At 48.1% G+C, this 11,548-nt stretch overlaps 1 non-coding gene across 1 annotated transcript; it reads right to left on the reverse strand.

Annotated features, from left to right (window-relative positions):
* Positions 1 to 388: 388 nt before the first annotated feature.
* Positions 389 to 496, reverse strand: LOC123791591 (U6 spliceosomal RNA). The gene has a single exon (XR_006779454.1). It is a non-coding gene; the product is annotated as a U6 spliceosomal RNA (small nuclear RNA).
* Between the last annotated feature and the right edge of the window lie 11,052 nt (positions 497 to 11,548).

Genomic DNA, 11,548 nt, shown 5'->3' on the forward strand with positions numbered 1-11,548 from the left:
CGGCAGGATGCAGAAACTAGTTCGATCCTGCTGTTTACCATTTGTGAGCTTCATTAGCATGTGAAGGAAGTGCTCGCAGAATGCCCGCCGAGCGTTTAGAGCCGCACAAACGCTGGCCCGCTGGGCGTGGGGGCAGGGAGGGCGAGGACCCCGCCGGCAGCCTGATTGCGGGGATCCAGACCCAGCTGAACTGCCAGACTCCACGAGGCCCTGACTCTCTTTCTGTCCCAGCTAAAGCCAAAGTCCATGCTAGTTACAAAACTCCCAAGTTCTCAGCTACCTCTGTGATTGATCCCGTATAGAAAGCATAGTGATTTTGGAAAGAAAAAAAAAAATTGTAATAGGAATAGGTAACATGTTGAATTATTTATTTTTATTTTTTAAATTTTTATATATGGAACGCTTCACCAATTGGCCTCTCTTTCTAGCGCAGGGGCTGTGCTAATCTCCTCTGTGTCGTTCAAATTTTTAGTATATGTGCTGCCGAATCCAGCACCTGTTGAATTATTAACTCACTTTCACTATTTCTTATGAAATAGGGACTAATATCGCCCTTGTTAGAAATAACATGTATCAGAAGCACATCCAGACACAGATGCCAAACTCCTAACCTTACAGGGGCCGCATTCCTTTAACCACTATGCTTGAGTTACCAGAAGCTTCCCTGAATGCTTGCACTCTAAGAAGAATTTTACTTCTTAGGCGGAAGAAAATCAGGCCAATTTTGGCTTTGGAGCCCATGGATGGCAAGCAGGTGTGTCCAGGGATTCAGGACTTGGTTCTCGAAGGCACTGCATCTGAGACTGTCTTGTCTTCCTCCTCTGAAAGGGAGAAAGATGGAGTGGAAGAGCGGGGAGTTTAAAGCACAGAGAATCCCAGCTTTGTCCTGCCGGCTCTGCCCCTCTGTTATGTGGCTACAGTTCAGCCCAGTTATTCTGAAATGAGACTCACTTTAGACATGCAAATGACTCACCCAGGAGTATGGGATCTTAGCGTCTGACTAGTTGAACTGTGGCTTTGAAGACCATCTGGGAGCCCGCTGTGTTCTGCCAGGAATACCTCCCGGGGTTGCAGTTGGAGCTAAAGAATGATCAGGACTACAAATGGGTTTGGAAAAGCGGAAAAGTACTAAAGGAACACTCAGTTTTATAAAGCGCCGAGTCCTGAATAAGTTGCAGGCCATTGAACCAGTCCACGCAATAGACAAGATTTTGCAAGGACTCTCCTCTGTTGGCCAGGGTAGACACAGTCTTGGTCTAGAGCTGCTTCTGTTCCTGATCTCTGATTTCCAGTCTTTCTCTACTCCTCTCCCCTTGTGCCCTGCCCCCACCATCGACTGGGCCCTCTCCTGGGTGTGATCCTCTGCCGACTTTAGCCAAGGCCACTGTGGTCAAAGAGAAAAACAAGCCTGTGCCCCCAACAGTGAAGCGTGAGCGGGCAGAGTAAAAGCGTCAAAGGCACGGCAAGGTGAGGAGGGGGTGGAGGAGCCCGCAGAGGAGGGAGCTGTGAAGACACTGGGAGGAGAAGCCCAAGGTTTCACACGCCACAGAGGTGCCCACTGCAAACTCCTTATTGCTCAGCGAGCAGCGGTCTCCGCAGCCGGCCTTCAAAGCTGCTGCTGGCTTGTCAGATGCTAAAAATCCCTCCTTCCAGAATGAGTCATTTCCATTTCCAAAGGGACTTTGCATTTCAGAATCACTGTGCTAGACAAAATAACTCGAGAGACAGCATGGCCTCATTGGTTAAGAGCTAGGCCTCCCCTGGGGAAAACTGCTTGGGTTTGAATCTCAGCTTTGTCACTTAGGAGCTCTGGGATCTTGGGCAAGATAAATAATGAACCTCTCTGTGCCTGAGTTTTTCTTTACTGTAAAGCAGGGATAATAGTAATAGTACCTGGTTCTTGGATTATTATACAAACGACAGGTGTTAATCTTTGTGAAGTGCTCCGACCATGTTCTGGCACATAGTTTCTTTAAAGTTTTAAAATATGTATATATGATTATATATATGTATATATGATTACTTTCTGACTACATCTCCCTGCCTAGATGTAAGCGCCGAGAGCAGGGGCCCTGTGTGGGTTTCCTTGTCCCGTACACCAGCGATCAGCCAGCACAGCTTATGGTAAGCACGCAACTCTTTGGAAAAAGAGAACCTCCAAACTTCATTCCTGGACTCCAGCTACAGAAAAGAGGGTCTGGGGCCCCAGATCCACTTACCCAAGAAGTAAAAGGCCTCCTGTTAGCACTCAATAAAGCTGAAGTAACCCCAAGAGCTATGCCGTGACATAGTTCCCTGTTCTCAGACCCTGGGACTTCTCCTTGTCTTGACCACACAGGATATGGGGCCAAGATCTTATCTGACTGAAGGAAGCACTTGGTCTCTGAGTCAGGCCTCTGCTGCCCAGGTTCAGGTGTGAGCCGAGCGTCAGTTGCCTTGTCCTTGGTCTCTCATATTCCCCTGAGGAAGAACAATCCTCAAGCCCAGACAGCTCTGTACCTTGTGGGCAGAGGACCAGCCTCCCTCCCCCACTCTCCAGGCACCTGGACCCTTCTTCAGAAGTTTGGGCTGGATGCATCTATACCAGAGAGATAGCTACAGTCCAAAGTTTCTTACTGAAAACGTTGACATCTCCCCGTTGGCTCACAATGTGAACGGCATTTGCCAGGCCCTGCTTGGCCGCCTCTCCGATGGACAACTCTAGTTAGGCCCAAAGAAAAGCGAATCTGAGTCACCTTTGATGTAAACTCTTCTCTGTCGTGTGTAGTGCTGAGAAAGATTACAGTTGGCCCTTGAACAACACAGGTCTGAACTGTGCGGGTCCACTTATACACACAGCCCCAGGTCAGGCTCTCCGCTTCTCCATCTCTGTCTGCCCCTACCCTCCAACCCCAGCGCATGCTCGCATTCTCTCTCTCTCTCCCTCAAATAAATAAATAAAATCTTAAAAAAAAAAAAAAAGATATATTCTAATTTCATAGGTTCTAGAATGTGGAAAAGTTGCATCTTAGAATTGATGAAAACAGTACCATTACTACATACAAGCAGCAGGAGGAAAAGATTAGCAGTCAGAAGAGAACATTCATATGTTCCACCAACAAATCCACCCACCACAGCCTCTGACCTCCCTCTCCTGACAATGGGTGAGCTGCCCATGCTCCCACCTGGGCCACCCCTGCACACATGCACTGGGTCCCCTCCCCTCTCCACAACAGAAACACATTGCCCAGCAGTCCTCACTCCTCTTCTCTGCATGAATAATTGTTTCCTCTCAGCTGGCTCATTTCCAGTGCCTAATGTTACGGAATGATGTCTTCCTTCTTGATCTTCCTCCAATTTCATTTTTAAAAGTATTTATTTATTTATTTATTTATTTATTTATTTATTTATTTAAGTAATCTCTACACCCAACATGGGGCTCGAACTCATGACCCTGAGATCAAGAGTCACAGCTCCTCCGACTGAGTTGGCCAGGCACCCCCCCACACACAACAATTCCATAACTGCACTTTATGCAAAATTCCTTAAAGGAGATGTCCTCTCTTGTCATCTTCTCATCCTCTCTTCCCACATTTTTCCTTGAACCCTGATGGGAACACCAGGCTTCCATCCCCCCCTACTCCATCTAAACAGGATTCTGCCAAGGTCTCCAGTGACCTTCCATTGCCAAATCCAAGGGGTAGCCTGACTCCTTAGCTTATTCCCCTCTCAGCAGCAACTGACTTCCAAGACGCCACTCTCTCCTGGTTCTCCTCCTCCTCCATACACTGTCCTGCCCTGAGGACCAGACCTCTCCCCGCCTGCCCCCACTCCCGGGGTGACTTCACCCAGTCCCATGGCTTTAATTACCTGTCCTTACTTTAATAACTACCGTCCCCAGCTCTGGCCTCTCCCTTGAACTCAGGGGTCATGTATCCTAACAGCCACCTCAAATTAATATGTCCAAAATCAAGTTTTTTGAATTCCAACCTCAAGAAGTCCTCCTGTCTTAATAAATGGCAGTTTTCCCAGTGAGTCTGGCCCAAATCCTTGGAATCTGAATCATCCTCAACTACTCACTCTCTCTCACATCTAATCCACCAGCAAATCCTTTCAGACTTCAAAATATCTCTAGAATAAGGTCATCACACAAATTCTGCTTGCTACCACCCTAGTCCCAACTATCATCTTCCTTCACTGGGGCTGTCTCAACAGTCTCCTACTGGTTTCCCCGGCCCAGCCCGTCTCCTGCATTCTGTCCCCAAGCGACCCTTAAGAGCTACGCCAGACCCTGGCACATCTCAGCTCCTACTGTCCGATGCTACTACCCCAGGTGGAAGGAAAGCCAAAGCTTCCAGCAGGATCTAGTCCCTGGCTCCTCTGAGTTCCCCTTTCCCTTGATCGCTCTGCTCCAGTCGCGTTGGCTTCCTGGCTGTTTCTAGAATAGACTGAACACTCTCCCACTTCTGCCAGTTTCTTCTGAACACTCTCCCACTTCTGCCAGTTTCTTCTGCCCCCAGTCATCTACTCCCCCCTCCCCCTTCAGGTATTGCCTCCTCACTCCATCAGAGCGGTCCCCCACAGAATAGCCCTCCCAACATCATTCTCCCCCTTTCCCTGCTTTCCTTCCCTTTGCATGTCACCCCCTCACATTTTGTGTATCTATGTTTTTCCCTTGGCTGTGTCTGTGGCCCCCATTTGAATGTGAGCTTCGTGAAGTCAGGGATTTAATTCACTGCTGTGACCTCAGCACCTCAGATCCCATCTGGCATGTGGAAGGTACTCTGTGAAGATGTATGGAATGACTTCTGATGCTGAAGAAAACTTTATGCAGAAAGGTTAAGAGCATGACCATTTTTCCTAGTCTTTTCTATAACAAGGTCACTGGGAGATAAAAGAAAGATATATGCATAAGTGTTTCTTGGAAATTGCCTGAAAACACAGAAAACAGCTGCCTTGTTAATCTTGCAGAAGGATCGGTTCTGAAGGCATCTATGTGTTCATGGCCTGAGAGTGCTTGTGCAACTGAGGAATCTGGCCAGGCTTCAGCTGGGTCGCTGAAATAACCCAGCTGCTGTCCTCTGCCAAGGATCTCCTCATTCTCGCCGCTCACCCCACCCCTGCCCTCTTCATCTCACTGCCTGTAGGGGCCTGACCATCCTTGCTCAACTTCTCTCTCTCATGCCCCAACAGTTCTCCCTCTATGCACCCTCAGCTCCTTCTCCAGACCCTTCTTAAGCCACTTATAAGCCTATATGGCACACATCTGTGCCTGTCTGTCCCCTCCTCACCAACCCCCACCCCCACCTTGCCTCAAAACTGTGAAGCATCTGAAGGCTGGGGTTGTGTCTTATCATGTTTGTATCCCTAACCTCAAACACAGTGCCTGGCACATTGTAGGTGCTCAAGAACTGTTTGCTGAATGGCTGAATGAACTCTCCATTTTCAACGGGCTGGGTGTTTCAGTTTCTCCAACACACATTGAGCTCATTGCTGGCAAATTTACGTGCCCTCCAAACAGCATTCCCCACCCCCTTATTTCTACACACACACACACACACACACACACACACACACACACACACACACACACACACACACACACACGTCTACCGTTCAATAGCTAACTCTTAGTTAAGCAGAATGTCTTTGCTCGAAAAACATTTGTCAGGGCACCTGGCGGGCTCAGTCAGGGGAGCATGCAACTCTTGATCTCAGGAGTTCGAGCCCCATGTTGGCTGTAGAGATTACTTACCTAAATAATTAAAGCTTAAAAAAGAAGATGTTAAAAAAAAGCGGTTACCGTCCTACTGTCTCTTTACATCGTTCTGGTACTATACCTGGCGGTTACTAACAATGAGCTGGCGGTCGATTTATTGGCTCAAGGTCTATCAAATATCCTTTTCTTCATGAGGCCTTTCTTTGTAATTCTAAGCAGTGCACCTCTTTCCCCTGCCCCAGGATGCACAGAGGGGAGCACTGGTTTCAGGGGAGGCAGTAGGACCGGGCGTGTGTAAGAGCCCGGCGACTCCTTTCCTGGTGCAAACCCAGGTTTTCCTACTTACTGGCTGCCTGACCTTGGCAGGCAGTCACTTTGTATCAGAGAATCTGTCCCCTCTTCTTTACTAGAGGCTTAGTAAGAACCTCCTTCTGAGGGCTGTGGGGAAGAGGACACGAGATACCCCATCTTAATAAAGTACGTAGGTCATGAGCACGAAGGGGAGCTGTTACTCTCTCACAGTTCAAGCCTCTGATAGGATTCATCACTTCATGAAATCGTGTGCTGCTGTATTTTCTAATTCTGCCATATATGTAAATTATCTCTAAAAGGACAGTTCCCGCTCCTGGAAGGCATGGGTCATGAACAAATAGTAGGCCGAGAATAAACATGGAGGAATGAAGTTGTTCCAATTATATGAGTTAATTCGTGGGCTCCTGAGGCTGTTTGGTTTGTTTTTTACTACTTGGGAGGTCTGTTTCTCAAACTGGGATTAGGGAGGAGGGGGCAGGCCTTTCACCGAGGATTCTGGGTCCCCGTGATTGTAGGGACCTGGAAGTCACCAGGCTGCCGGCCCGGTCCGGTGAGGGGGAGTGTGCAGGAACGCCTTGGCCCGGAGCTGCCTTTCTCCCTCCTGCTCGGTGGGAACACTGACTGAAAGCGGGGCTGCCCGGGCGTCCGCCCACAGCCACTGCAGCCTCTGCCCCGGTGCCGGCTGGGCCTTTGTCTGCACGACCTCCCGTAAGCTTTTCATCTGCATTTCCGCATTTGCCGAGTGAGCAGGCCGGTAATAGTCCCACCTTGTGGGGTGACCATAAACGCTGAGCGGCATGGGCCTGGCACAGCTAAGTGCTCAGTATGTGGCTATTGTCTTCATGACAACGTCTTTATTCCTTTGCTCCAGCTCTGGGGCCGGTCTCGGAGCAGGCCACCGGGGGACCTGCTTGAACACTGCCAGACCTCAGAAGGGACCCTCTGGAGGGTCACATGGGGGTTTTATAACTATGGAAGCTTGTTCCTGCTCTAGCCCAGGAGCCTCCGCCCATCCGGAGAGCGCCCAGACAGCTCTCAATGCTCTTCCATCAGGGAGCCGCTGGGGCACCAGGAAATGCCAAACTTCTTAATGCTCTTATTTTATTTGTATTCTTCAAATTAACCTGGCATGGGAATCAAAATTTTAGAGTAGTGGGAGCTCTGGGGGCAGGATCTCTGAGAAGTGATTAAAGGCACAGGCTTTGGGGTCCGACTGAAGCTAGGCTGGGAGCCTGGAGCTGCCCCTTTGGCGGGGGGGGGGGGGGGGACCTGGGAGCAAGGACCCAAGCTCTCTGGCTCTTGCTGCTCAGACTGGGAGTTCATTAGACATGCAAAATCTCATAGCCTCACCCCCAGACCTACTGAAGCAGGATGTGGATTTTAACAAGATCCACAGGCAGTTCATAGCACTTTAAAGTTTGAGAAGGGATGATGGAACCCCCCACTCTTCCTGAAAAATGAATGAGTGAATCAGGTCCAGGACTATTTCCTACTCATTCTCTGCGGCACACCCAGGACGGGCATATTGTGTAAATCAAGGTGCTCGATGACAATAAATCAACGACTTTATCCCATCCCACTTCCTCATGTTACAGATGAAGAAATTTATGCTTAAAGTCCTTAAGTTATTTGCCTAAGTCACCCACATCTGTATGTACCCCATCTCGGGGCACGACAGGTGCAGTCTCCTCTGTAGACGTGTTTACTTTTGACACCCCCCATATAGAACAGTGCTCCAGAAGACCACCCTTCTGAATTAGAGGTGGAGTGACTGCTTTTGTTTTTCAGAACTAACATATTTAGAATGAATCCATTTGCCAAAGAGGTTGCTTTCCATAGTTATGACAGGGATTTTGTTGTTAGTGCTCCTACTTATTTTATATGTATTTATTCTGGATAATATATGTAAATATTCCTATCTAATGGAACAGCATGTCTACTACTGTTGTTTCTACAACAGCTGGATATCTGCTCTCTTGGCTTAGCTTTGCTAAGATATCACTGTCTTCTAATTTATCTTTAGGTTACTGTTATCCCTATGCCCTGAGGTCTTTGTAGAACAGTGTGAATCTGTTTTTTCACTCATACAAAATAAGAACAACCCAACAACCAACAGTGCTAATACTAGTAAACCCACTGCCCACTTAATTTTCAATGTGGCACCAGAAGAAAGTGGTTCCTCCACCTCCCTGTTCTACACCCCGATATTTGGGAGATCTCTATTTTTGCAGCATATTCTCGATTTCAGTCATCAGATTTCTTACGTTATCCTGCTAAATTAAAAATAAATCACTTCCTTGTTTCTTTAACTACATTATGGGACCCAGAGGGAGAATAAAACATGGTGTGGGGAACAGGGAAGGGAAGCATCAGAGGAAGAAGGCAGATGGGAAAGAGGAAGAAGACAGGTAGGAATGAAGAAGAGACGTGCATGAGCAGAATACAAGGGAAAAGGCAGTGAATGCAAAGATATAAAAAAGTACAGGATTATTTTTATAGAATTATTTAACCATGTATAGTACGCACAAAAAGACTGGATGGAAATACACCAATGTGATAACAGTGGTTGCGGTAAGATTGGATTATTGTTCTTTATTCTTCCTGCTACATAAACTTATAATGCCCTGGGCAAGATGTGGTTCTCTACCCCATTGATATTGGGCGTGGCCAGATGACTTCCTTTGGCCAATGGAATGTGGGTGGTGGTTACATCATGCTAGTTTCAAGTGAAGACCTTAAGAGGCATCATACTTTTCTGCTCACCCTTTCGCCTTCTTGTTATCTTCCATGGCAAAAAAATATCTCCCGGAAGCTGCTGGTCTGAAAGATGAGCAAACATGCAGGAGCAGAACTAACCCAACTCAGCCAGAACTCAAGCGCAGCCAAGCCCGGCTGGGGACTCGGAGCCTCCATGGACCCAGGAAAGAGAAAATAAATGTTTGTTGTTGTAAACTCTTTTTTTTTTTTTTGTAAAGTTGCTTATGCAGCAAAGGCTGATTTATTACGATCATTTCTGAATGATGAATTCGTTGATTCTTAAAAAATATGTAATTAATTTATTTGACAGGCTGGGGGGCAGAGCATGAGCAGGGGAAGAGGCAGAAGAAGGAAAAGCAGACTCCCTGCTGAGCAGGGAGCCCGATGTGGGACTCGATCCAAGAACCCTGTGATCATGACCTGAGCCAAAAGCAGATACTTAACCGACTGAGCCATCCAGGTGCCCCGAATTAGTTGATTTTTATTTTCTACCTTATTATTTTCTGTATTTTTCAAGTACATGTGCATAAGTTTGCTTTACTTTTAGGGGAAAAGAATCAATAAAGCATGAGGAAACACGCATTTCCTACTAGGTCCTTCGCTATTATGATACGAGATGAGACTTGCTTGAACTGTACACGCAAGGAACATACTTCATAAGAGACCTCACAGACAACTTCAAAAACACGAGTATGCTCATTCCCATGCATTTTCTCTCCTATTCCTCTTTCTGCAGAGTTACAATTAGGTTCACATTTCTATTGCCTGAGCAGATATTCTTAGTGTTTTGAAAGAGCAGCTATTTCTGAGGTTGTGTTTGCGGATCTGATTACATCACGCATGACGGCAAGCTCAGGGGGCCTGGGAGATCGTCACCAGTTTGAGAGAATTAACAGAAAGGTAATTCTCTGTCAAGGGGTAATTCTTGAAGAACTCCTTCCTTTCCAATCAGCCTCTGGTCAGAGTAATTTTTTGCTTTATGGATTTTTCTCATTCATTTGGGCTGTAGTGGTGAGAGAATAAAATAAAAGGGTCAGGAAAGGAACCATCAAGGGATAGGATGGAGGAGGCAGATGGGGATGAAGAAAATGAATCAGAAGGCGGAAACTGAGGAGGAGGGGAGAAGTGGGAAAGAGGCCGTCGTTAACCGGGAGGAGCTGGGGCAGCAGGCGGGAGGACCACGGTGGCTCCAGATGGTGGGTGGCTTGGCTGCTCCCTGTCCACACCTGCACTCACTGTCTACCCTGTAGTGAGCCAGCGCCACCAAGCCAGACCTGCCCCGACTTTCCAGCCTGACCTACCTCTCCCTCCCCGATCACGGCTCGGTCACTCTGTTTCCTGTCTCCCTGTCCCCCTCCAAAATTCCCTCCAGTTCTTCTCAGTCCTTCCAAATTCTGACCATCCGTCAAGGCCCCCCTCAACCTTATTCTGCTCCCTGATGCATCCCCAGCCCACCGATGTTGCCCTTCTCTGAACTCGGCTAGATCTCTTCCCTGAGTCTCCAGACTCAGGAATCTATCTCCCCCTCAGGGTCCAGCAGTATCTCAAATACGTCTGACTTTACCACCCCTACATCAGGAGGCAAGCTCTAGGAGGCAGGGATTTGGGGTTGGTTTGTCCACTGCTGTATCCCAGTGTCCAGAAGAGTGCTCGGCACCAAGCAGGCGTTCGGTAACCAGTAGGTGAATGAAGGAATTTATGAACGATGGCGGGAACAGCCAGGAGCACACAACTCGCTTCTATTGCATTGCTTATGAAGTTGCTTGGTTGTCTAATTTTCCCCGCTGACCTGCAAGATGCCTTTAGGATCAAGGACCCTGTGCTTTCATATTCCCCTGGGCTTTTAGCACAAAGCTGTGCACATAGGTGATTTATTCACTGATGGAGCAGCCAAGTCCCACAGCAGAACAAGCCTGTGACTAAAGCCATCTTCCTCAAACCCTAGGAACCACACACTAAGTCAAGAAAAGAATAGCATTCCTATCTGCTAATTTTGAGCCTTGTTGCCATGTCAGTATAATATTTTTCTGTGTGTTTTGTTCTCATCATTTTTTTAATTTTTATGTCTTACGTACACATCTGGATCGTAAGCAGGGTCTGAGTCTCACTTCCCTTTCCCCCCCTCCGGACCCGCCAGCACACCCTGAGCCCATAGGAGCCGCTCAGCGCAGGCCTGCAGTGGGCTTCTGACCCTGATTAAGGAGAAAGGCACGCAGAGCCGGAGGCCACTGCCTTCTAGGGTCCAAGCCCTTTGCCTCCCGGGGAGACTGAAGCAGGGGCTGTGATGTGCTGCCAGGGACATCAGCCTTCCAGCAGCTTCCTCCCCAGCTGCGCGTCTGCTGTTTATCCGAGGGCCTGGCTTCAGGGCAACAAGACACAACAGGAAGCAAGCATCGAGAGCTGTTCCATGCCCCCCAGTTTGAGACACAAGAGCACTCCAAGTCAATGACGTGGGCCTCACTGGGAACTTTTTCCCACCGGGTGCTGTGGTGGGTGGAGCACTTTGTCTTCTGGCTTATTCGCTCTCTACACGGTGCTGTGGGAATGACTAAGACTCACATCATCGCTACATTAGGAAGCAATTATCTGAAAACAGATTTGTTCCCTGAGTCATCCAGTTTGTTTCGCTGGCGTCCCCCTCTCTCTCCTTTCAAAAATCACCCCAGCAGTCAAGAAAGCCGAACTTTCCATAGTGCCTCCTGCTGTGTTTGTCAGGAGATGACATACCTGGTTTAGATGGCTTAACAGAGTTACTACTTTTGCTTGCACTGCTAAGGCTGC

Source organism: Ursus americanus, chromosome 5 (assembly GCF_024610735.1).
Source record: "Ursus americanus isolate L20-20 chromosome 5, mUrsAme1.1.p, whole genome shotgun sequence".
In the NCBI taxonomy this organism is placed as follows: domain Eukaryota; kingdom Metazoa; phylum Chordata; class Mammalia; order Carnivora; family Ursidae; genus Ursus; species Ursus americanus.